This window comes from Sciurus vulgaris (assembly GCF_902686455.1).
Source record: "Sciurus vulgaris genome assembly, chromosome: 13".
Lineage (NCBI taxonomy): Eukaryota > Metazoa > Chordata > Mammalia > Rodentia > Sciuridae > Sciurus > Sciurus vulgaris.
Window position 1 is genome coordinate 30,317,367 of NC_136474.1, and position 26,089 is coordinate 30,343,455.

The window sequence follows — 26,089 nt, forward strand, 5'->3', positions numbered from 1 at the left end:
GTGAAATTTATTGTTACATATTCATAATGCGCACAATATAACATTATCTGGCCAATATTGTTCCCCCATACTTTCCCCTTCCTCCCTTTCTCTCTCCCCGCCAGGTCCCTTTTCTCTACTCTTCTCGGGAATTAAATTTCAACGTGAATTTTGTCCGAGACCAGCCATGTCCAAACCATAGAAGATGTTTTTTATTTTTATTTTTTTATTTTCAGGGGATACCAGGAATTGAACTCAGGGGCACTTGACCTCTGAGCCACATCCCCAGCCTTATTTTGTATTTTATTTAAAGACAGGGTCTCACTGAGTTGCTTAGCGCCTCCCTTTTGCTGAGGCTGGCTTTGAACTGGCAATCCTCCTGCCTCAGCCTCCTGAGCTGCTGCAATTAAGAAGGTATTTTTTCAAATCTTGAAACAGAACCATTTTCTAGCCTCTCAATATTATCCCTTTCCTTTTTTTTTTCAGTCTCTTCAGAATGTGACTAATATAATTTTTTAATTTTGACATTCATCAAGATGTTCTACTTTAGCAACAATTTAGTAAATGTTCTATTGGTGTTTGAAAAGAAGATATGGTTTTCCTCTGACATAAGAGGAAATGGGTCTGGCCTGGGGACATAGCTCAGTTGGTAGAGTGCTTGCCTCTCAAGCACAAGGCCCTAGATTCAATCCCCAGCACCACAGAGAAAAAGAAAAAAAGAAAGAAAGAAATAGGTCTGGATGTGTTTATTTACACACATGTATACCGAGCCTGTTGCTGATGCTATTCCAGTGTTCTACATCCTTTATGGGGTTGGTCTACCATGTCAAAAATGGTTAACTACAATCCCATCAGTCATTCCCCTGGGCTGCTCTTTGACCACTTAGGCCCTGATTATTTTGGGGTGAGTGGCAATATCCCTAAATTAGGAGATAAGTCAAATTAAGTTAGTCCAGCATTTATCAAGAGACATAGCTTATAATGCTATAATATAGATCTAGGGCCATGGCAGCCACCTTGTGACCTTGAGGCATCTTTACTCATTTTGAAAGTTCATTCACTTAGCCCTCCTTGGTGAGTTCTTCTCTTTTAAGAATCCATCCTCGACAATCCCTGAGTGATACAATGTCTGAGTCCTTGCCAATACCTGCTGCTTCCCACTCCTATTCTCCATTTCGTCAACCTTGGGCTTGATCTCCAAACCCCCGCTCCTGCCTTCACAGCATCTTCTGCATCTATCTTGCCCTGGATTTGTTTCCCGTGGGGTCCGAGCCTGTCTGCACCCTATCTTTCAGAAATCATTCAGAAGCTCTGCTGCCCCTCATGGAATTCTTTTATTTTCCTGCAACGTTGAGGATTTATTCCTTTTCACTTTTTTCTTTTTTCCTTTTTGTCCTTTTGTGGGGGGTAAGACTGAAATGAGGTTAGGTTTTCGAACTCAGCCACTCATCGTAATTCAGTGTTTAAAAATGTTAACGGTAAAATCGATGATCCATTCTTTAGAAATGTGCGGGGCACTAATGAGTTCCAAAGGATTCCTTTGGGGTTCAGGAACATACTAATGGCATTTCTGTCATTTTTCCCTGCCTTGGGTTGTGGACATTCCTTAACATGAAGGCCTTGTGGTGATACTATTTAAAATATGCACGATCTTCTAAGAAGGTCCAGAGAGTGGGGCTGGCTGGGCATCCAGAGCAGCTGGGCATCCAATGGCTGCTCAGCCTGGACTTGCATGATCACCCGGGTGATGCCTCACTCCAATGGCAACCTCGTCCCAATTCCTAGACAATATTTTCTTCAAATAAACATTCAGTCTCACAGGTGCATCCCAGGCAGGTCTGTTTAAAGTGGAGAATGTACCAAACCTAAATGATGGAGCCATGGAGTCTGTACCCCTGGCTCGGACCCCACGCTACTGAGACCTGCTGACAGCTTCCTGAACAAGAGCCCCAGATCCTACAGGATCAGGGCTCCAAAGCAGCCTAGCTCAAAGCTTCAGGAGCTCGGAGCCAATGTCCACCCTCCCTACACAACCCTTGAGCTTCTCCAGACGTCATGTCCCTGCCCACGAGATGGTGAACTGGTGCCGTCGACTTCCTGGTGCTGTGTTAATGACTAAATGACATGTGCATGGGTGGCACTCTGCAGGTGCTGGTCGCTGTTCTCATTTCGACCCCCTGAAGGACCTGCCTTTGCAACAGCCTCACATTCCAGAATGAAACCCAGAAGCCCATCACCAATGGGAGCCACCAGGAGTGGAATGCTCATACATCTTCCATCTTTCCTACAGATACGGAGAAAGGGACACACTGCACGGTGGGACGTGTGAAGGACACACAGGTCACACTGCACGGTGGGACATGCAGCTCATGCTTTACATGCACTTATGCTTATGCTGTGGTGTGGCTGTGTGGGTCTCCTGAAAGCTCCTGGGTTAATGTAGGTGAAGGGATTCCATTATGAGAGCAGTAATCAGTGAATTAATCCACTTGATGGATTCAAGTCAGACTGGCTTATTGGGTGGTTACTTACTGTAGACAGGTGGGGAGACTCAAAGAAGTCAGTCAATGGGGATTATATATTTTGTTCCCGGCTCATTTCTTTCTCTCTCTCTCTCTCTCTCTCTCTCTCTCTCTCTCTCTCTCTCTCTCTCTCTCTCTCTCTCTCTCTCTCTCTCTCTCTCTCTCCTTGGCTGCCATGATTTGAGTAACTTTACTCCACCATGCCCTTCTGCCATGATGTTCTGCCTCTTCTCAGGCCCACAGCTACGAAGTTATGAAATTACCCAATTGGGCCTTGTGCATACGAGGCAAGTGCCCTACCAACTGAGCTATATCCCCAGCCCCTCATGTTTTATATGAAGATGTATCTGTGCATATGAGTGCATGAGTTTGTATATATCTGCAGGTAAGCAATGTGTGTAAGGTCCTGTAGGTATTCAAATCTGTCTTCAGGGCACAGTCATGGCATCAGGGCAGAAAGCTGAGTGTCTTATCCCTCCAGTCTATCCTAACTCACAAAATTTGTCAGTTTACAAAAAAAAAAAAAAATCAGCAGAAATCATCATCAAATACAGCTATGCTGACACTCATTCCCACAGTGTCCAAGGGGATGTTCCAACTGGCTTTATAGGGTTTGCATTAGCATAAATATTACATTAGCAGGACTGCTTAGCATGTGCTTATCTCTCAAGAGACTCCAACACAATCCTTGAAACACTCAAGTCTGACAAATGTGGATCACATTTAAATAAAATACCACAACAACTCAGTTAAGTGACTGACAGTCAGTGAGGAGGGAGCACAGATTATAATTTCTGCTTAAAGAAAAAAATTCATTACTAAAATATTTATGGACCAGTTTCCTAAATTGCTTTATAATCTATAGAGGAAATTGTCCTTTGAACATATTCCATAAAATGAATGTCCTTTTAAAGCCATAATCAATTTTCTTTCCATCTATTTCATCAATTCTCCAAGTTGGCATGAGTTATAGACTCTTCCCTAAGTTCTTCTTTCCTCCCAAATGACGATAAAATTCAATTATGACCTAATATTTAGTACTTTGTGTAATTGGAGAAGCTGCTTAGAGAAAGCTAGACACAAATGTATTTATTTATCATTATTTTTATTATCAATTTGGTGGCACAGGATTCCTAAGCAAAGGAGGCGTATTTTAATTGTAAGTGCATCCAAGATTCTGGCACACAACAGGCAGGTTACACAGCATGCCGCTGTCTTGTCAGTGTTCATGTGGAACGGGCCACTTGGTGTGCAGGTATGGAGCTGTAGGTGGTTTCCAAGCCATCATGGTATCTGTCCTTGTTCACCTGGAAATAACAGAATCCATGTGACCCCCTTCGCGGAGGTAGGATACACAGCAGGCCCTGAAAGGGCTCGGGGTACCTTTCAGAAGCGTAACCTGGCCTTCAAGGGAGCTCCTCCTCTCGCCCCAATGAACTCAGTACAGGGACACGGTGATCTGCACCCACGTTGCCTTAGAAAACCAGCTTCATCTATGTTGGCCAGCAAAAACAGCAATGTCCTTCATTTCTGCCTTCTGGATGCTGCCAGGGAGCCTCTGGACCCCAGGCCACTGGGCACCAGGATGACGCAGGTGTCAGCCTCCCGGCCTCAGGAGAATGCTACACAGGTCAGGTGTCCATCATTCTACCTACACGACCACGTGGTAGGAGCCACAGAATGGTTGTGTTGGAAGGAAGTGTCCGCCGGGAGCCCACGCACAAGGATGCTAGCACCCTGCAGGAGGCGATGCTCACTCTGGGTAATGGAGAAATCATGGTGTCCGAAGCGGTAGTCCCAGCCACAGGTGGTACCGCTGACTCTGCATTGAGACATGTTCTAGGTACAAAGTGCACACCAGGCCCCACAGAGGAGGTACAAAACCAACTCAATAATTGTTACATTGGTTACACATTGGAATTATAATATGTGGGGTTTACAGGATTAAATAAGGTACACTATTAAAAATCAATTTTATATCAGCAGAACAGATAAATAAAATGTAGTATGGACATACAATGAAATATCATTTGTCTTGAGAAAGGAAAAAACTCTGACATATATCACAATACGAGTGACCTTCCATGACATTGTGCTAAATGGAATAGTCAATCCCAAAAGAAAAAACACTGAATGATTCCATTTATGTGAGGTCCCCAGGGTACCCAACCCTAATCCTGGCCCTATGTAGAAGGTTGTGTGTGTGTGTGTGTGTGTGTGTGTGTGTGTGTGTGTGTGAGAGAGAGAGAGAGAGAGAGAGAGAGAAATAAGCATGAACAAACTAGAATTAACAATACAAATGTCAAATGGCAGGAGTCTTCCCACTGTGTCTAACCTAATTAAAATGTCCAATTTTGAGACATAACTTTTAAGACTAAAATTGTACTTATTTTTGACAAATAAGTAAATTTTAGCTGCTCATGTCCAAAAAGTAATTATGTGAGATAGTAGGTGGGTTAATCAGCTTCACTACAGTAACCATTTTATTTTTTTATATGTATCCCATAGCATCATTTTGTAAACTGCAAATGTACACAACAAAACAATTCTTATAATGTTATTTTGAACATATATTAAATTTCTGTATACATTTGGACCTTTCTCAAGTCAACTGATCTGTCTCAGTTTTTCCTGCCATTCTGTTTGATTACAGCAGTTGTATACTTTTTCTATTATGCTTTATACAATTATTTTGTATTATATTATCTTACATTATATTGTTTTATCATATTATATTATTTTGCTTTAGATAGAGAAAGCTACCCAACTCTACACTCCTTGTCTAAAATTTTCTTAGCAATTTTTACATATTTACTTTTCTTTAACAAATTTAAAATAATTTCTGATATTTCAAATAAAATTCATTGAAATTATACTGGAAATTGCATCACATCTATAAAATGAATATATGAAAAGTATTAATGTTTTCAGTATATTAAACATAAATAACAGATGTAAAATTTAATTAGATATAAGCTATACTCACATGTATTTATCAAGGATTTGTGTTTTTAGGCTCTAACTATTGCTTAGGGCCACCGCTCTCTATGCCTCAAGTGATTCCAATGGCAAGCCTTACGTTATGTCTATTTTACCACAATGGAAGAAATGTTTCGAACTGTTCTGAACAGTGGCAATGTGCCTGGCCCCTCCCCGTGACCGCTGAAGTTAGTGTTAGTTCAGAGGGAAGTAGTGGAAGGGCAGAGGTTCTAGACCCACGCAGCCTTTGAGCTCTGGTCCCAGGGTTTCTCAGCTGTGTGACCATGGGAAAGTCACCTCACCTCCTGAGCCCTGGGGTGTCTGCACCAGGCTCATCTCCAAGGGTGCAGCACGGAGCCTCCCTCATGGCCAACTGGTGGCCAGCTGGTGGTAAACCACTCTCATGGTAACCCTGGGATCCCAAGCCTTGGGGATCACTGACACTGATTCTCTAGATCAGAACGACCCACTTGTTCGATTGTTCTGTATCTAATTTTCTTTCAACTTTTACATGCAATAACTAATACAACCTCGGATATTTCATGACTTACTAAAAAGCTATGGTAACCAAGAGAACAAGTACTGGTATAAAGAGAGATGAATAATTCCATGAAAGAGAATTGCGAGTCCTCACAGGTGTAGTTAAAGGGTCTTCAACAAGAGCGTCAAGACAACTCAACGCAGGTGTGCAGGGGTGATCAGAACGGAGCGGAGCCTCCTACCTCCCCCACCACCCCATTTACAAAGTCAACTCAAAGTGGATCATCTAACCAGGGGGCGGGCCCAAGCCACAAAACTCTGACAGCTGTAAGAGTAAATCTCCATGATGGTGGGTTAGCTATCACCAAAACCACAAGCAAGGAGAGGGAAAAAAAAAAAAAAAAAAAAAACATATAAATTGGAGCTTTCCCAACTAAAAACTTCTGTGCTGCAAACAACACCATCAAGGAAGTGAAAAGACAGGGACCAGAGTAGAAGACGATCGTGTATCTGGACGTATATGGCTTATATCTAGAATATATAAAGAACCAAGATTCATACATATATGCATATATATACGCACACACATACATAGTCTATACAGCAAATATGTTTTATGTATGGATCCTGCACTCTGGAGAAAGGCGGAATACACACCCGGAGAAGAGTGGGATCATCCGTCCATGTCACCAGGATCACTAGGCAAAGCTTGAAGCCCGAGAGAAGGAGCCCCGAGAACCCAGCATTTCAAGAATGAGTGGGGAGGAGCAGCTTGCTCAGTTGAGGAGCGAGAGAGGAGAGACTGAGAATGGGAGAAAGCCATCAGAGAAAGTGGGAGAAGAAAGCATCTCGGGGACCCGGAGTCTCAGCACGGATGGGTCACGCTGGACGGCTACTGTGATACGGCATGGTAGTGTGGCGATGGGGAAAGTGGAGCGTAAGGAAAACAAGCCTACCATTGTGGGTACTCTTCCTTTTTCTTTTTAATTTGCTCCATTTCATTTTAAAAAAAAATGCCAGACATATCTCACTATATTAATTTTTTTTTTTTTTTTTTGTACCAGGGATTGAACCTAAGGGTGCTCAACCACTGAGCCACATCCCCAGCCCTTTTATTTTTTATTTAGAGACAGGGTCTCACTAAGTTGCTGAGGCTGGCTTTGAACTTGCAATCCTCCTGCCTCAGCCTCCCAAGCACTGGGATTACAGGTATCTGCCACCACACCTGGCTCACTACATTAATTTCGTGGCCCACTTCTGGGTCCCAATCCACGTTTTTAAAAATGCCGCTGTAACAGGTAGCCTACCATGTCTGCAAACCAGGCATGTGGCCACCTCATGCCCGGGGTCTCTGTGAGCACTGTCCCTGTGTCAGGCTGCATTCTCTGGCTGCCACTGATGGAACGAGAGAAGGGCAAATGCAGGAAGCTAGTGGACACAAGAAGGTATGCCCAGGGGAGCCAGGGCCCCACAGGAAAGGCCATGTGCACTCAGACTGTCCCCTCAAAGGACAGGGACCCTCAAAGGACAGGTCTTCTCCACTGAGAGTCCTATGACCTATGTCCCATGGGGTGATTGAGTCTTTGCAGGAAGGGCACCTTGCTGCCACTAGGGCACCTATACCCGCCATCCCCAGCCCACTGTGAGAACCTGGAGGCAGAGGTCCCTCCTGTCCTGGAGAGCCCATGTCCCTTCTCTGCCTTGGTGGCCTCTGCCTCAGCCCAGGCACCTGCTCAGAGCAGGGCAGGAGGGAGGCAGCTTTGGTGGAACTCCATTACATACCAAACCAAACCAACAGGACGGGGGGAGGAATGTGTGTGCACTCCAGCCCCAAGCAAAAGGGACACATTTACCCACACACATGTACACATACACACACATACATACACACACATGCACAGGCATACACATACCACATACACATGCACACATACATGCACACACATGTGCGTGCACACACATACACACATGCCCTAAGTGGAAATGAGAGCTAGCAACTTGGAAACATATTTCAAAAACTCTTCTACCAGGTACAACATTGCTCACCAGGCAAAAAAGGAATCCTTCAGATCAGAAAACATCACTTTTAATTTCCAGTTATATTTTATGGACTCTGTGAAGGTAAGTGTGTCCTAGCAAGTTCACATGGGAATGTGTTCATGGGGCATCCAGGAAACACTTCGATGAAACATCACAATAAGCTTTCCTTCCTTCTTTCCCCCTGTCTTCTCTCCATCCTCCTTCCTTCTGGATGCTGAGTTCAGCCAGGAAGAAGCAATGATCCAACTAAAGAGAATGAGGAAGGACTTCCTGGAGGAGGGGCATTTAGGTTGGGATTTGCAAGACCACCTTCACGGGGAAGGGGGTTCAGGGGGAGATCTCAGACCTAGAGTAAACATGAGAAAGCAGAAAGACTCCGAGGACAAATTACAACGGTGGTTGAAAGATCTTAATTGGCTTTATTTTCAATTCTAGAGCCGAACAATTCTTCGTTCCGCAAAATACTTTTAATGGGCAGAGTGGAAGAGTTTGGTTTTATAGACAGAAAAGTGGTGAAGAAAGCAGAAATTAAAAAAAAAAAGAAAACTCAGGAGGTGGATTCTTCATTTCAAAATTACTTTCCTGGCAAGGCAAGGGACAGGGGGCGGGGATGGAAAGAACAATAGGAAAATAACTGGTTGGTCAACATCCGGTTATTTCAGGTAAATTTTTGTGAAAAGATTAAGGCAGAGGAAACGTCAGTGTCATGCCAATTGAAACCGCTGGTTTGAGGAATTTGGCTGTTATCACTCTAATCCTGAGTTCTTGGAAGGTCAGATAACAGCTTAGTTTCAGCTTGGTGACAGGGAACTTTAGAGTGAGTGACTCCATTTTGATTTGGGGGCTAGTCTGAGGAGGCCCAGGGCCTCATCCAAAACAATGGCCGCCTGTTATTTTTATTTAACAGAAGGTCCGGGGCTCCTGTGGACTATGGAGGAAGTTGCCAGGCAGTGTCCTGGGTGGGCAAGGGGAGCGCATCACAGCCAACGCCTCTGCCTGCAGGGACTGAAGACCAGCCGGTGGTCCCAAACGGCAGTAGCATGATCCAGTATGCCACAGAAGTGACTCCGGGGTTGGCAGTAAGACGGAGGGGACGTGAGTTTGGACAGTCGAGGCTTGTGAGGACAAAGAAAGAGCCCTCTCTCCCCAGAGACCGGCCCGAGGCCCTTGCCCATGCCTGAAGTCCCTCAGGCCTGCAGATGCCGCCGGCTCCTGGGTAACAGGAGAGAAACACAGAAGGCAAGGCCAGCCTGACCAGCACGGTGGGTTTCAAGTGGGCCAGCAACCACACCCCTGCCTCCTCAGTGCCACGTGGCATCTCCGTTTTCTGTATTCAGATACAAAAATAATGAATGAGTGGTTGTACTCCATGTACAACCAGAGAAATGAAAAGTTGTACCTCATTTGTATACAATGAATCAAAAAATAATTTAAAAAATAAATAAAATAAAATAAAAATCCTTGCAGAGCGGTCTTTCCTCTACCTTGGTGGAGCAGCAGAAAGCAAGCAGGGCCTGGTATTTTCATTCTAGCAGCTCATAAGAAGTGAAATACACCTCAGGCCTGTAAAATCTCCATTTCACAAGGCACATTCTGTTCCTTGGTTGAAGTAAGAATGCATACGCTAATGTCTCCTTAAAGATCAACACCAAAGCAGGACCTGACATCTCTCACTCCCCCGTGGGAGCGTTTCTCCAAGGACAGCCCCATGAACCCCAAATCCTCATAACTGCCCTTCTCTGGAACCCCTGAAAGGGGGTTAGGACTTGCCGTCTCTGGCACGAGGGTATTTTGAGCCGAAGGCAATTGAGGAAGAGCAGACACACGAAAAGCTCTTAGCCCTCCCCGACTCGGCGTAAAGTGGGACATACCTTTCCCTTTCTGAAGGCGGCTCCTCTACCAGGAAGAGGGTTCTGATTCCGATCTGCATGAATGAACCTTATTCAATCAGCCTCATCTTCCATTAGGTCCCCTGTTTATTTGTCTTACTCTGATTTAGCACCCCAGGTAAGTCCTTTCCTTCTCCCTGTCATCCCCACACATTTATCACTCTGCTACAATGGTCTAGACAGGCCAGGCGCTGGGGCACATGCCTGTAATCCCAATGGCTCTGGAGGCTGAGGCAGGAGGATCTTGAGTTCAAAGTCAGCCTCAGCAGAAGAGAGGCGCTAAGCAACTCAGTGAGACCCTGTCTCTAAATAAAATATAAAGTAGGGCTGGGGATGTGGCTCTGTGGCTCTGTGGTCGAGTGTCCCTGAGTTCAATCCCCGGTATAAAAAAAAAAAAAAAAAAGGTCTAGACGGCCTTGGGTCTAACTGCTTCTTTGTGTTTTCATTTCTTTTTCTGTGATTTCTCTGTGTATAGATAAAATTAAACTAGTAACATCCAATGTGTTTTAATGTTTTAAATAAAATATATTTGTTAATAAAATATTAACATCAACTACAATTCTCACTGATTTATCTTTCACTGATATAATTGGCAGGGTCAGGGACACAGAACCTACGAGGTAGAGGAGAGGCTTTGCTCCCCAACATGGCATCTGAGATGAACCTGTAACCCCCTTAGCCCTCCGAGGGGGCAGGAGGAAGGCTAGGAATGGAACCCACATGCTAGGCGAGCGCTGTACCACTGAGCTACGGTCCCAGCCCATAGCCGATTACTGGAAGCTACCACATCCCCAACACACACACACACATGCACACACACACATATACACAAGTACACACACCCCAACACACACACATGCACACACACATATATACACAAGTACACACACATGTACACAAGTACACACACATGTACACACGTACACACACAGATACACACGTACACAGACATGAACATATATACACAGATACACACATACACACAGATACACACACGTACACACATATACACATGTACACACAGATACACACATGTACACACATGTACACACACACACACGCATCACTGGGCTATGATCTTGAACTTGGAACAGTCGCACATCTCTGAAGTCAGGCACGAGGCTGAGGCTGCGCTGAAGCTGTCCATCCAGCGCGCAGCGTAGCTGATCGCAGTTTTTCTGGAGAAATACCATCACTCATCGTGAAACCGGCTACAGAACCACAAGACTTCTGTTTCCTTCACCTTGTACCCCTGCTCTCCTCAGCAGTGTGACCACACATGGAGCTTGTGGGTGTTGCCTTTTAAGCGAATCTTAAATCTTATCACGAGGAACACACGGAGGACGGGAAGGGCTCCAGGGTGGGACCCTCTCATTCCTCTCCACGCTCCACGTTCTCTCAGATCAGCGACGTCTCGCTCTGAGTTTCTAGGAGGTCTTTTAGGGAAAGGTGCCTGTCATTTCAAAATGACAGTTTTTCTGAAGACATGCACCTAGGGATCCAGCCCATGGTCTTAATGGTTTTCTCACTGAAACATCCACCTGATGATGTCCTTTCTTCTGGGACAGCACAAATCAGAACAAATCCTGTTGGCCACATCTCCTCACCTGGAGAGCAGGCTCCTTGAAGGGCCTTCCCCTTGCAGAGGAAGGCGCCAGGGTCCTGCAGAGGCCGCTGCTGCTTGGGCTCCCCGCCCCCATCAGGTGCTCTTTCCCCAGTCTGAGTATGGCATGCTGAACAGCCCCAAAGATGCCCCCGGCCTGGGGACTGGAACCCGTGAATGTGTTCTATTGAATGGCGAAGACACTTTGCAGGTGTAACAGGGCCATGGACTTGAAAATAGGGAGATGATCCTGGATTATCCAGGCGAGTCCAATCTCACGTGAACTCACAAGAGCACAGAACCATCCCTGGCTGGAGGTATGGAGAGAGGGCAGAGGGAGGTCAGTCTGTTCAGGCTGCTACAGCAGAACACCCTAAATTAGAGTGGCTTGTAAAAAACAGAAAGGTATTTCTCACAGTTCTGGAAGCTGAGACATCTAAGAACAAGGTGTCAGCGCGATCCACGTCGGGTGAGAATCTGCTTCCTGACTGGAAGATGGCGCCTCCTCACTGAGTCCTCTCATGGAGGAAGGGACAAGGCAGCTCTGGCTTTTTCTTATAAGGACATCAGTCCCACTGTGGGGCTCCACCCTCCACCTGAGGGTCTCCCAAAGCCTTCACCTGCTCATACTATCACACTGGGGATTTAGATCTCAACTCCTAAATTTTGAGGGGACACAAACATTTGGGCCACAGCAGGTGCCTTCAAAGGAGTTGGATGCCTGTGCCATTGAGGGTTTGAAGATTCAGGACAGCACACTGAGGAAGAAGCCAAGGCAGGCCCCTGCTGGCAGCCAGAACTGGGGCCAGAACAACCTCCATGGGGCCAGGGGACCTCGCATGCTTATCCAGACACGCAAAGGTCAATCAGCTCTTCTTCTCCAGCCATGCTGATCAGACATGCAAAGATCAATCAGCTCTTCTGGGGAAGTGAAGTCTCCCCATCCCTTTGTGGGGACGTCCTCTCCTTCCAAGTAAAACCAGCACTTCATGGCGATTCGGGAAGCCCCGTTGTTTCTGGTTTTCATGCAGTTATCTCTGAGAACAAATTAGTTCGTTTAGATTTAAAAACAAAGTAGTGCCAGCCCCCCTTTCCCAGCACACTTCCCTCTGAAGTGCCAGCCCACCTTGACCTGCTCACCAACCTGTTCACTATTCTGGAAGTTTCCACTCTATGCTAAGTATGAAGGCTTCAGCATTCGGTCAGTGGTGTGGTGACTGCACTGTGTACTGTGGGTCATGAACTGGGTGCTGATTCCTGTGGCTCATGGGTGCTGTTGCCCAGGTCACCAAAGGGTGCTCGGCATAACCCAAGCCTGCTCTCCAGGGCAGGGCGGGGGGACTGTGACTACACAGGGTGATGCATTCTCCCTGTCCTCCTAGCCCCCCGCCTTCTTGCTTTCCTACCCTGCCTCCCCGCAGCTCAGCCGCCCTGCACTGCCCCTGAGCCCTCCAGCAGGTGCCTCTGCCCTCCACAGCATGTCTTCCTCTCTCCTTCCATCTCCTCTGTCACCCCAAGAACCTGGGCAGAGCACAGGACCACATGGGCTGAGGAGAGCAAGGACGCAGCAAGGTTACACACTGCGCGAGTCAGGTTCCTCCAATAACACAGAGCCAAGAGGATGCAGAGAGAGAGAGGTGTGTGAGGAGGAATCCATGGCTCTATTAAGGAGACAGAGAAGTCCCAAGATCTGCGGCCTCAAGCCAGAGGAGACAGGGAAGCCAGCGGTGGTGTTTAGTTCAAGTTCAAGTCCCGGACCAAGGGTAGTGAGGTCGGTCTCAGTCCAAGGGTGGGGAAGAGGAAATGCAGCAGCCCCGCTCCAACAAGGAGGCAGGGCAGAAAGGAGCAGAGTCCTCCTTCCTTCACCTCTTCTCCTGAGGCCTCAATGAACTCAGTGAGGCCCACCCACCCTGGGGAGGGCCACCCGCTTTGCTTAGTCTCCTGAGTCAAATGCTAATCTCATCCAGAAACACCCTCCAAACACCCAGAGCATGTCAGCTGGGTACCCCTCAGCCCGCACAGATTGACACACAGGCTTAACCAGAGGTGAGGTCACTCCCTGGACGGGGGCGTTTCGTCTCAAAGAGCCACCAAGGCAGCTCTCCTTCCCTGTTTTACATCTACAAACATTTGTCTAACAGGTGCTCTCAGGCTCCCGGCTGCAGGTGCATTATTTCCACTCCTTACGGTGGCTCAGAAAAGGGTCCCCAAGTACTGTAAGAAATCAAGGCAGAGGGGAAAATAGCGGCTGACCAGGGAGAGGTGAAGGACTCTGGTAAATTGCTTGCTGGAGAACACACAGTTGATGAGCGTAGTGAGCAGGGGCTTTACTGTGTTGGGGGGCCGGGTTGTTGTGGGGTTTTGGTTGTTTGGGTTTGGTGTTTTTGAGGGGGTTTTTTTGCACCAGGGATTGAACCTGGGGGTGCTTCAACACTCAGCCACATCCCCAGCCAGTGACTTATTTATTTTTTATTTTTAATTTTGAGACAGAGTGTTGCTAAGTTGCTAAGGCTGGCTTTGAACTGGTGATCCTCCTGCCTCGACCACCCCAGCTCCTGGGATTACAGGTGCATGTCACTGCGCCCGCCAGCTTGACTGATTTTAAAACTGTTATTATATTTACTAGCACATGCTCCTGGAAAAAAATTAATCTATGCAATTAACTTCCTACAGAGTCTCTCAAAGTATGTTCAGTCCTTGTCTCAAACTGAGGACTCGGACTTGTCCTGATGTCATTTGTCTCTGAGACATTTCCCTGTCTCTGCCTCCCTGTGCTTCTGCAGAGCTCTGAGGTCATCCCACCCAGGAGGGCTTGGTGGCCAGGCAGTGAAGCTGTCATCTCCCCTCTCATCTCTCAAGTTGTGGTCCCCTCTAGTGTGCATTTTGGGTCCTGGAGAACCATCCTGCCTCATGGTGGTTGTCCAGAAAGGCAAGTCTGGTTGACACTTGTTGTCCCCGGCTCCCTTCCATCCCCCACAAGCCCAGATCCAGGGTGCTCTGGGCCCAGATTCTCCTGGCTGAGCAACCTCTGCTGCTGTAGGCCAGGCGTCAGCAAACCACGGCATGTGGACCAAACCCAGCCAACACCTGCTTTTGGGAATGGAGCTTTACTGGAACATAATGAAACCTTTCTGTTCTCATATCATTGTGGCTACAGAGATGGAGCTGAGTTGGGCTGGGGAGCAAATGTCTCACCGAGCCATCTGATCCTTCACAAGTGAAGTTTGCAGCAGCCCCCCATCTAGCCTGTTGTTCTGTTGTCCCCGGCAGGGTCCGCGTCCCTGATGTGCCTGTTTACAGCTGGTCTGGAAGGTTGGCGTGGGCTCCTTTGGTGCAAAGTACCGTTGGAGGCCTGCCTCTTTCCTGGAAGTTACAGAGCGGGCCATGACCACATGTTGGAAAAGATTAAAAGATGATTTAAGATCAAAAGTCCCTGGTCTCATTGGAAAGGCCCTCTGAGGTTACCTGGCAAGCTCTTTTGCTTGGTGGCAGGTGGAGCAAGGCCCCAAGAGGGGATGTGGGCTGTGGGTCCCACAGGGTGAGGGATGTAGAGGAGGGTGTGGGCACCGTGGACTCTGGGTACCAGCTCTACCTTGTTTTCCCGGATCCTGGGGGTGCCCCTGCCACTCTCTGCGGGCCACAGCAGAGAGATGTGTGAATCAGGCAGAGCTGCGTGGTCTTGTGCTCACACTTGGTTTTAAGCATGGTATTTAATTTACCGTGCAGTTTTCGAATATATTGGAGGAAAGCATGCAGTTTTATGTTAATCAGCAGGAGGCAGGGAGGTAAAAAGACCCAACAGAGAAACATTGGCCATTTTGCTGCTGCTCAGTCTCTCCAGGAGCTTGCTAGAAATGCGGAATGTCAGTCTGCTCGGGACTACTGAGTCAGAATCTTCAGGGAGACTGTCACGCATCTTGGACACTGTTTCACAATCTACAGAATATTTGGCAAATGGTGTAGGTTTCCTCAGGCGGTGTCAATGCTTGGGGTCACATCAGAGAAACCAGCTCCCTGCTAGCTCCCTGATGGACCCCCCCCCCCCCATGCACTGCTGTTAAGTAGTGTTTCACCTGCTGTTTTAAACAAGGCCCAGTAAACAGAGGAACAAATTTTTAAAAAATATGTGTGAATAAGGAATGTCAGGGGCCAGGGGGTGTGGCCGAGTGGTAGAGTGACTGCCTGGCATTCCAGAACCCTGGGTCCTGTTCCAGCACTGAGAGAGAAAGAGAGAGAGAGAGAGAGAGAGAGAACTTCAGGTGTATGTGTGTGTGTGTGTGTGTGCGTGTGTGTGTGTGTGTGGTATGGGCCGCTATATGAACATCTCCATGAAGTTCATATCTCCATGAGAGAGGCTTAGGGGCTTAGGAGTCCCATTTTTCAGAGAAGGAACCAATGTCCAAGCATAAAAAGCCACTACTGAAAATGGGCCTCATGGTACCTGGGACCCAAGTTCCTCCATTTCCAAAAGGCCAGGTCATATCCAACGGTGGGGCATGCAGGATACTTTTAGGTGTGAGCACACAGATTCTTATACTCCAATAATGTCAATAGACTATCTCAGCTTAGCGATCTCCGGTATATCTTACCTGTGATATTTCACAGGCAAAATTGCTTGAGATAAGCCAAGGTTTATTTTAAAATACATCTAAAAGTTATTATTTCCTGGTGCTGAGGATCAAACCCAGGGCCTTGTGTGTAGTAGGCAAGTGCTCTACCCCTGTACTGTGTCCCCAGCCCTGTCTGAAAGTTATTTTTAAGGAAACATTAAGTGAATTAACTCTGTAGCCAAATTCATAAAAGGGATGCTCAGAAAACAGAAATACAATTCTTTTTTCTTTGTTCTAATTAGTTATACATGACAGTAGAATGCATTTTGATACATCATACATAAATGGAGTGTAACTTCTCCTTCTGGTTGTACATGATGTAGAGTTACACAGGTCATGTAATCATACATGCACATAGGGCGATAATGTCTGATTCATTCTACTATCATTCCTACCCCCACGCCCCCTTCACTCCCCTCTGTCTAGTTCAAAATACCTCTATTCTTCCCTTCCTTATTGTGAGTTAGCGTCTGCTTGTCAGAGAAAACATTCAGACTTTGGGTCTTTGCAATTGGCTTATTTCACTTAGCATGATAATCTCCAGCTCCATCCATTTACTGGTCAATGCCATAATTCCATTCTTCTTTAAGGCTGAGTAATATTCCTTGTGTATATGTACCACGATTTCTTTATCCATTCATCTGTTGAAGGTCACCTAGGTTGGTTCCATAGTTCAGCTATCATGAGTTGAGCAGCTATGAACATTGATGTGGCTGCATCACTGTAGTATGCTAATTTTAAGTCCTTTGGATAACTGGGTCAAATGGTGGTTCCATTCCAGTAGAAAAAAATTATCATTCTAAGGGGCTGATGTTCCCCCAAACATCGGTCTGCTCAGTGGCTTCCTTGCTCTGAGCATCAGTGTCATTATGTCATTCTGCCTATTGAGAGCAGAATGTCTGCTGTTGTCTGTTGTTGTTTGCCCCTGATTTTTGCTCTGACACCTCACAGTTGACCCATCCTGAAGTCAAGTAGGAGCCCCTCCCCTGTCCTGTGCTCCTGTCTTCAGGAATGGTCCCCAGGCATCCTGTTTCTCAAAGGAGAAGGAGCATGGTGGCCATCCTGGGCCTTGCTCCTCATGCCTCCACCCTCGCTGAGTCTGTCCTCTCTAGCGCCTCCGTGGTGACAGGGGACCTCTACCTGAGCCTCTGCTTGCTGCCATCACACCCCAGCCCACACCCTGCATGCTGTATGCTAGGTCATGCCACTGCTGGGCATGGCCCCGGTGCAGGGCCCAGGTCCCCCTGCCCCGTCTGGCCCGTCCCTGCCCTGCATGCCCCTCTCAGTTCTGTCGCCACCTCCAGGGTGGGCTCCACCCCACCAGCAGTGCTGCCCCACTGTTCCCATTCCTTGCTGTCGTCATTTTCCTTCGGTGACCATCTGAGAACTTAAGCAGTTGTCACTTAGTGTCCCCAAGGGATGGTACCAAACTCCAAGAGTGCTCACGGCCCTGATATGAAATGGTATGGCATTTGCCTGTAACCTATGCCCGTCCTCCTGTCCACTGTAGATCATCTCTAGATAACTTCCAGGACCTAATGTGATGCGGATACCATAGGAATAGCTTGACACTCTAGTATCGAAAGAATAATGATAAGGGGAAGCCTGTCCATGTTCAAAACACACAACTTTTCTTCTGCACACTTTCAACCCATGGTGGGTTGAATCCAGTAATATGGAACCCACTGATGCGAAGGCTTGCTACTCGCCAATGCCTGCCTCTTACGGTACCTCCCTCTGGAACGTTCGTGTTCACCTGCATGAGCCATGCAGTGGTCTCTGCATCCTCCCTGGAGCCCGGAAAGCAGTGGCCATCAGCAAGCAGCTGGGAACAAGTCAGGGTAGGACCGGGAGCAGTGGGCAAGAGAGAGGAATGGACCCAGTCCTCGTCATCAACTCCTCAAAGACCTGTCACCACTCAGCCCATCCAGCTCAGAAGGAGCCCAAGGGCAGCTCAAGGACAGGCTCCCACAAACCCCAGGGATTGGGAAGATGCAAAGTTTAAAGAAGCCAGACAGAGGGCATCAGGCAGAAGCTCCAAGAGTCAGGGGTCCTCTAAGACCCTCGGCCCAGTGAGGCATGGAGGGGGACCTGAATTATTTGGGACTAACTGATGGGAAATCAGATAAAGCTCCCATGGGCTTGTGGGCTTTGTCACACCCTGGACTGTGGTAGCCTCGTCCTGGGCCTCACTCAGATCCCCGCGTGGGATGCAGATAGCATGACTTCAAAGCCCTTACTCACTGCCTGCTCCTATGTACCTGAGTGAGCTTGGCTTCCTATTTTCAAACCTCCGTTCATCTCAGCAGGGAGAATAAAAGCTCTCCTGGTAATCCGTGAAAACCCTCAGATGCCGTGGAGACGTGGCTGTCGCCAGGTCGGGGGACGATGTGAAGGTGTGGGGGGAGGGGGGAGGCAGGCCCTGTCCCTGCCCCACTCTTCTCTCTGTGTTGGGGGCAGAGTCTGAGTGGGAGGGACCCGCTCCGATGCCAATGCTGCCACTGTCCCCTCACCAGATTGGCGCTCCCGCGTCCTGCCGGGCTTGGGCAAACCTGGGTCACTCCAGTCACTCTGTGTCTATTCATTCATTTTTTCCTGCTCTTTGGGTTCCCTACTTCTCTGTCTGCAGCTGGCTTCGGGGTCTCAGGCTGCCAGGGAGCCTTCTGTGAGCCGGCTGAACAAGGTGAGACCAGCTTTCTCACTCTGAGGACACTACCCCACCTCGCTCAGGGAAATCTCGGAAGGAAAGCTGACCATGACCATGACTTGGATCCTCTCCCCTCTCCCCACGATCCCAGGGTGGATGAGAGATCCAGAACTGAAAAGGACCTGCCACCTGGCTGCTGTACCATCACCTCAGGTTCCAACTGCCGCTGGAAAGCAGATGTAAGAAAACTCTGGGCTATTTCACCCTTGGCTCCCAGGGGTGCGAAGATGCCAGTTTTGTGCATCCCTCGCAGCTTGCTTAGGACAACTTGTGTTTCGTAGAAATTTATCAGATACTAATGAATTCTTTGGGGTTTATTTCCTCAAATATGGGATGATGGCTTTTTTTAAAAAGTGAACCTTATTTACCAGTCTGCACCATGAAATCATTTCAGTGAACAAGAAAGTACAGTAGTGCCCCCTTACCTGCCAGGTGTGTGTTCCAAGATCCCCATTGGATGCATGAACCCTCGGACAGTGTTGAGTCTTATAATTTAGTTCCTTTTCTCTTAATTAAGCAGTTACCATGCACTCTGCCCTTGACTTTGCACTTTGAGATGTGACAGCAACATCAGCATGAATATCTTTTTCCTTCCTCATTATTTCACTCACTCCTTCTCAGCACAGATCTTAACAAATCCAACATGTGATTTTTTTCTTTATTAAGTAAAAAACTTTCCACCTTTTCACTCACAGGGGGTATTTTATGGCTTTTCTTTGGCATACATATCCAAATTACCAATCTCACTCCTCATGTTTGGGGGTCATTATGAAATAAAATAAGATTACTGAACCCAAGCACTACAACCATGATAGTCCATATGATAGACACAATGCTGCTGAGTGACTAATGGGAGGGTAGGGTATACAGTGTGGATACACTGACCAAAGGGATGATTCATGTTCCAGGTGACAGGAAACAGGATGGTGTCAGATTTCTTCACAATACTCAGAAGAACGTGCACTTTAAAACTTATAAATTGGAGTTGGACACTTGGACTTGTACCTCAGGAGGCCAAGGTGGGAGGATCTCTTGAGCCTGGGATTCAAGGCCAGCCTGAGCCATGTAGGAAGGCCCCATCTCAAAAAAAGCAAACAAAAACAAGTTGAGAATTATTTACTTCTGAAATTTTCTATTTAATATTTTCAGATCTTAGACATCCTTGGTTAATTAAAACTGCAGAAAGTAAAAGCTTAAATAAGGAGATACTCTCTGTGTTATTAACTCTCCTTAAATGGTCATTTGATATTCTGGTCATGGAGGATTCAGATCAAAGACAACTCCAGAACTTAAACAGAGCCTGGTTCTGAGCAGGACACCCCAAGACCACGAAGGTTCTACAAAGCTGGTGTGGTATTTATGGGGCCGGTAGACGGACAGCAGCAACAGTCCTGGCTCAGGCAATGGGAGATGGCCCAAAGGCCCTTTCTCGCAAGGGTTAATAACTGGTAAGACAAGGTTAGGAAAGCATTAGTGGGGCAGCCCCCATCGGAGGTGGCTGGGAATTTTCTACTGTCAGGTAGATGCAGAACTATTCATTAATGTTGTTTGCTACAAAATCACAGAATAAAAGACATCAACTGCTCTTTACTGAGCACTCACTCTGTGTGGGGCCCAGGGCTGCAGGCTTTATATATAACACGACATGTTTACCCTCATAAAACCCTGGTGAGGCGGTGCAGAGGCCCCGTTTTACAGCTGAGATATGGGGGCTCTGGGAGATGGCACGTGAGTGTCAAGGTAACTCATCCGGAGCCAACGTGGCCCACAGCCACCCACAGCCCCACATCCCGCCACACCCTGCACAGGCCGAAGACAGAGGCCAGAAGTCCCTCTTCTCACCTAAGGCAGTATTTCTTTTACCCCATTTCTCTAAACAAAACAGAGAGGGAGAGGGAGGGAAAAAAAAGGAAGGAAGGAAGGCCTGCCTCATGGTGGTGCACACCTGTAATCCCAGTGACTCAGGAGGCTGAAGCAGCAGGATCTCAAGTTTGATGCCAGCCTGGTCAACATAGCAACATCCTGTCTCAAAATAAAAGGGCTGTGGACGTGGCTCAGTGGCAGAACACCCCTGGGTTCAATCCCAGTACAGAAAACAAAAAAAAAAAAAAAAAAAAGAAAAGGAGGAGCGGGGCTGGGGTGGGAGGAGGAGGTACGGAAGGAGGAATTCCTTTTCCTTCGAAATTCCTAGAATCTCTGTTCTTCACCGCTTCCGGCTCCTACTGCCTTCTTATGATGTGAAGAGAAACAGTGTGGGATTCGATTTCTTCCCCTCTTCCTCACTTGCCTGCAGGGCCCTGTGTCTCTCCTGGCAGAGGGGGTGGACGCAGCCCAGGCTGGCTACTTCCTGGGTGCACTCACTATTCCCAGCAGCCTGTGGCTTTGCACCTGGGCATCTGGAGGGAGGCAGGGCTGTCCCTTCAGATATGAGCATCTCCAAGTCCTTCCTTTGGTTACAGAGACCTAGCAGTGCAAGGTTTACCCCAAAAGCCATCTCAGGTGAGTTAGATTAAAAAAAAAATGAGCGTGCCCAGCAGTGGCCCCCGATTCCCGCAGGCTCCCATGTCCTCCTTCATGTTCACAGGTGGGAATGACCCAGGCGTGTGCTGTGAGAGGCCTGTGTTAGAAGAGACGGGGCTGAAGACCCCATCCCCATCATGCCCAGCGACCACAGAAGAGAAGCAGACGTAAAGTGCCCATGTGCAGAAGGGAGGGCAAAACCCACACTCGGAAACCACAAGCAGGCGATATATTTAGCAAAGCAGGATGTTTGTGGGTAAACCAGCATTTTGCTGTAAATAAATTTCTGCAAACGAGAGAGTTTACCAGGGGATTGCAGAAGCTCATTTTGCCCGTGTATTGGCAAGAGAGCTATTTTCCTAACACAAGCTCAGCATAACCCTTGTTTTAGAGATGCCCTTGATGCTGAAGCTTGGGAAGCCCAGCAGAGAAATCCTGTTCCTCCATGTTAGATGGGGGGATATGCCCCCAGCACCTACCTGGCATCCAGGCTGAAGTCTTTCTGTGACAGGTCACCACTCCAAACTCTCTCCAAACTCTCTCCAAACTGTTTATGCTGGGTGCAGTGGCACATGCCTGTAATTCCAGCAGCTCAGGAGGCTGAGGCAGGAGGATCTTGAGTTCAAAGCCAGCCTCAGCAAAAGCCGAGGCACTAAGCAACTCAGTGAGACCCTGTCTCTAAATAAAATGCAAAATAGGGCTGGGGATATGGCTCTGTGGTCAAGTGCCCCTGAGTTCCATCCCTGGTACGACCCCCTGGCAAAAACTGAAGAAGTGTTTACAGAGCTGGGTGCTGTGGTGCATGCCTGTAATCCCAGAGGCCCAGGAGGCCGAGGTAGGAGGATCACAAGTTCAAAGTCAGCCTCAGATAACTTAGCGAGACCTGTCTCAAAATACAAAAATAAAAGCGGTTGAGAATATAGCTCAGTGGTTAAGCACCCTTGAGTTTAATCCCTGGTTAAAGAAAAATAGAAGAAGAAGTGTTGAGGGCTGGGGATATAGCTCAGTCTGTAGAGTGCTTACCTTGCAAGCACAAGGCCCTGGGTTCAATCCCCCGTACTGCAAAAAAAAAAAAAAAAAAAAAAAAAAAAATGTTCACAGACTGTCAAAATCAAAATCAAGAGCTCAGATCTGCACAGACCCACATGTTGGGACAAACCAGGCTGATCAACTCTGCCTGTGCTTTAAGTCTAGCTATGTGCACAACAAATACACATTCCATCTGGGTGACTTCCGTGCATTTCCACTGTTGCCTCTCCCACAGTTTTACCAAATTTTGGTTTGATTCATTCCATCAGTCTACAAATAGGTGTGTACAGGGCCGGGTTTAGTGTCTGGTGCTGGTGAAGCCCAAGTAACTGGAGACTGCACTGCAGGAAGATGGGGTGCCTGCTGGAGGGAGCCGTGGTCAGGGAGGCCCATGGTCAAGTGGCAGCTGTTCCTGCCACTAAGAGGAGGCCCAGATCCCCTCTGATCCTGGGCTGTCATACATTGATGCAAATGTGCAGTGTGTGACCTGTAGAAGTTCTAAGGCAACCACAGGAAGCGCTGAGGCTTCTGTTTGCTTTGGAACTCCTGTTATCTTGGTGCATTTTCTGCTGCTCTCTTTTGTTGAGAGACTAAGTCATAAAGAACAAAAGAGTATTGGGTTTATGCTTCTGGAGGCTGGGAAGTCCCCGAGTCTGAGCCAGAGCAGGTGAGGGCCTCCTTACTACATCAGGTCAGGGTAGGGAGCATCACACCATGCAAGGAGCAAGGGTCAGCTCGGGGTCTCTCTAGAGCTACTACTAATGCATCATGGGAGCCCCATCTTCATGACCTCACTGAACCCTAATTATCTCCCAAAGACCCCCACCTCCAAATACCACCAACACAGGAGTTTGGGGATTACGTTTCCAGCACATGAACTTCTGGGGGACACATTCCAACCCTAGAACTTGCTCTCAAGACATGCCCCCAGTAAACCCAGGTCTCTGCTGAGAAGGGCCAGGGGTAGGTGTTCATATCAAAGTGACTCCTGAGCTCCCGGTCAACAGCCAGCATCCCCAGCTAGTCATGTGACTTCGCCATCTTGGATGCTCAGTTCAGTCAAGCCTAAAAATGACTCTATTCCCCAGCTTGACCCCTCACTGTATCTACACAGGAGACCCTGAGGGAAGAACCCCCCACCCCAGCCAAGCCCTTCTTGAATTCCTGCGGAACTGTGAGCAAAGCTGAATGGTTGTTCGAAGCCACTGAATTTGGAGTGGCTTTATGCTCTAATGGATGACCCAATCACTTGGGAGGTGATCGCCAGGGGCCCTTCACTGGGATGTTGGGAGGGGAAATTCAAAGGAAGGATTCCTGAAGGAATTAGAACCTCAGGTGTCTATGAGTTGAGCAACTGTAGGGGCAGAGGTGAGATAAGAGGGGTGAACCAGGAAAAGAAAGCCCAAGTGAGGACCCAGAGGGGAGAGAGAGCTCTGTCTCCCTGGGAATGTGAAGTCTGGGAGGAGAGAGAGGGGAGGGGCGGAGGTATCAGCCAAGACGAGCTCATACCAGAGCACACTGACAGACGGCTTCAATCCCCTGCACTGCCTGCAGTGTGCAGTTGACAAAGTTGCCCATACTGTCACCCGAGCCCTCTCTGAGGGCTGCAAGCTGTCACCCTGCTTGTCTCTGGTATGAGGTTATGACGGGAGCAGCTGGGGACAGGTCTCACGTGCCACTTTGTTTCAAGGCGTGTCTTCAGCGAAGAAGGGCTTCAGTTTCCCTAAGAAGGAATCACGAGGGCAGCTGGAGCAGCCAGGTCCCACTCCAGCTGAGGACACGTGTCCCGTCAAGGTAGAGGCATGGATCCTAGAGGAGGCTCAGAGCCCATGAGGAAGATGAACCAGAGGCCAAGGTCCAGGTAACTGGCCAGAGATTTGGACTCTTGGACAGAAGGCGCCCCACCACCTGGGCGAGTTGGTGGTCTAGGCTCTAGTCTTGGCTAACAGGTGAGGCTTTTTTGGTTTAAACTCCGTAAAAGCCTCGTCTGCAGTGGTAGGGTAACAGCCACACTCCTCAAACTTTAATAAAGCACCCAGATCCCAGAGGAGTCTAAGATGTAGCGTATGCATCAGAGCTGGGGAAGGCCCGCGATTCTGTGCTTCTCACAAGCTCCTCGGTGCTGCTTGTGCTGCTGGTCCACAGACCACACACCGAGTAGCAAGAACCTCAGGAGCTACCCCAAGAAGATAGGCCACCCGAATTCTCACAAAGGGTTAGAAAATAGACAAGATACTTTGGTCCATAACTGAAAAATAAAATCAAAAAAAATGAATGACATTCCTTATTCCAGGAAATAGCAATAAAACTGGGAACAAATCAAATGGTTTATTACTGAGATCGCATGATAGCTGCGTATTAGTTTTCTATTACTGCATAACAAATAATAAATTTCTAGTACTTTACAGCTTAAAACAACACCCATTTGTTATCTCGCCACTCTGGATGTCAGAAACCCAAGGAGGCTCAACCAGGTTCTCTGCTCAGAGTTGCAAAAGGCCAAAGTCCAAGGCTGTTGTCTAGAAGCTCAGGGAAAAAGATCCATCCCTACTGAGTTCCTTGTCATTTCTAGGAATCCCCATGTCTTGCTGGCTGTCAGCCTTGGGCTGCTGTTGGCTCACTCAGGTCCTTGTCCCCCAACCTCCTCATCTCAAAGCCAGCCATACAAATCCACTGACAAGTCTCTCTAACTTCCCTTCCTGTTATCAGCCAAATAAAACTTGGCTTTCAAAGGACTGATGATTAACTTAGTCTCATCCCGATCATCTCCCCATTTTTAAGTCAACTGGTGAATAACCTTAATGATATCAGCAAAATTCCCTCGTACAAAGGAACATCATCCCGGGAGTCACACCAGGAGGCTCAGTTCCAGTGGGGTGGTGGTGTGGCACTTAGGCTGTTGCCTGTCCTGAGCTGGAGATGGGTGCCTTGGGTGATGCCCAACATGAATGCAAACACCATTAAACCATGAAAGTGGTGATCTTTAATTGCATAATCAGGAAGTACTCGAGATCAATTTCCCACTCAATAGGATTAATGAAGAGGAGACAAGAAAAGGAAGGGTCTCTTAATTAAGCAAACAAACCTGAAAACACAAATTTAATTTTCATTATCTCTAGAATATACTAGTCATAAAGAAAGAAAAGAAAGAACATCTAGAAACATTTTTTTCTGTTCTCTAAAAATGCTTCATCTTCATAGCAACATCAAAAAATTATTATCTTGCACCTTTGCAGCAAACTAAAGGGATGTTTCTTAGAAAAATGAACTAATGAGATTTAGCCTCATTTTCATTCTCTAGCACCAACTTCCTGGAGGACAAAGTTTACCCAAAAATCTAGAAGTGACCTAATGCCAACATTTCTTGATACACTCATTGAAAAGAGAAGTATGAATTGTTTTTTGTCATGTTGAGCAAATTCAACGTGTGACAGTCTAATTCAAGAGAAAATAAGTCTTTACAGATTAGAATAAATCTTTTTGTTCAATGTTTAGGAATTGTCTTTGGCCCGACATGGTGAGTCATATATCATTTTCAATAGGTAACAGGAACGTTTTCCTTCTGTTCTTGAGGTGTGAAATATATGTTCATAGGGTCCCTGATTAACAATGATTCGACTTAAGATTTTTCAACTGCACAATGGTACAAAGGCCACATGCATTAGGCAGAAACCGCACTTTGAATTTCAATTTTTGATCTCTCCCCAGTCTAGTGATATTCTGTATGATTC

At 47.4% G+C, this 26,089-nt stretch overlaps 1 long non-coding RNA gene across 1 annotated transcript; it reads left to right on the top strand.

Moving 5' to 3' along the window:
- Positions 1–1,005: 1,005 nt before the first annotated feature.
- LOC306643203 lies at positions 1,006–2,769 on the top strand. Its single transcript, XR_013758848.1, has 3 exons — positions 1,006–1,457; positions 2,128–2,295; positions 2,737–2,769. It is a non-coding gene; the product is annotated as an uncharacterized lncRNA (long non-coding RNA).
- The last annotated feature ends 23,320 nt before the right edge of the window (positions 2,770–26,089 follow it).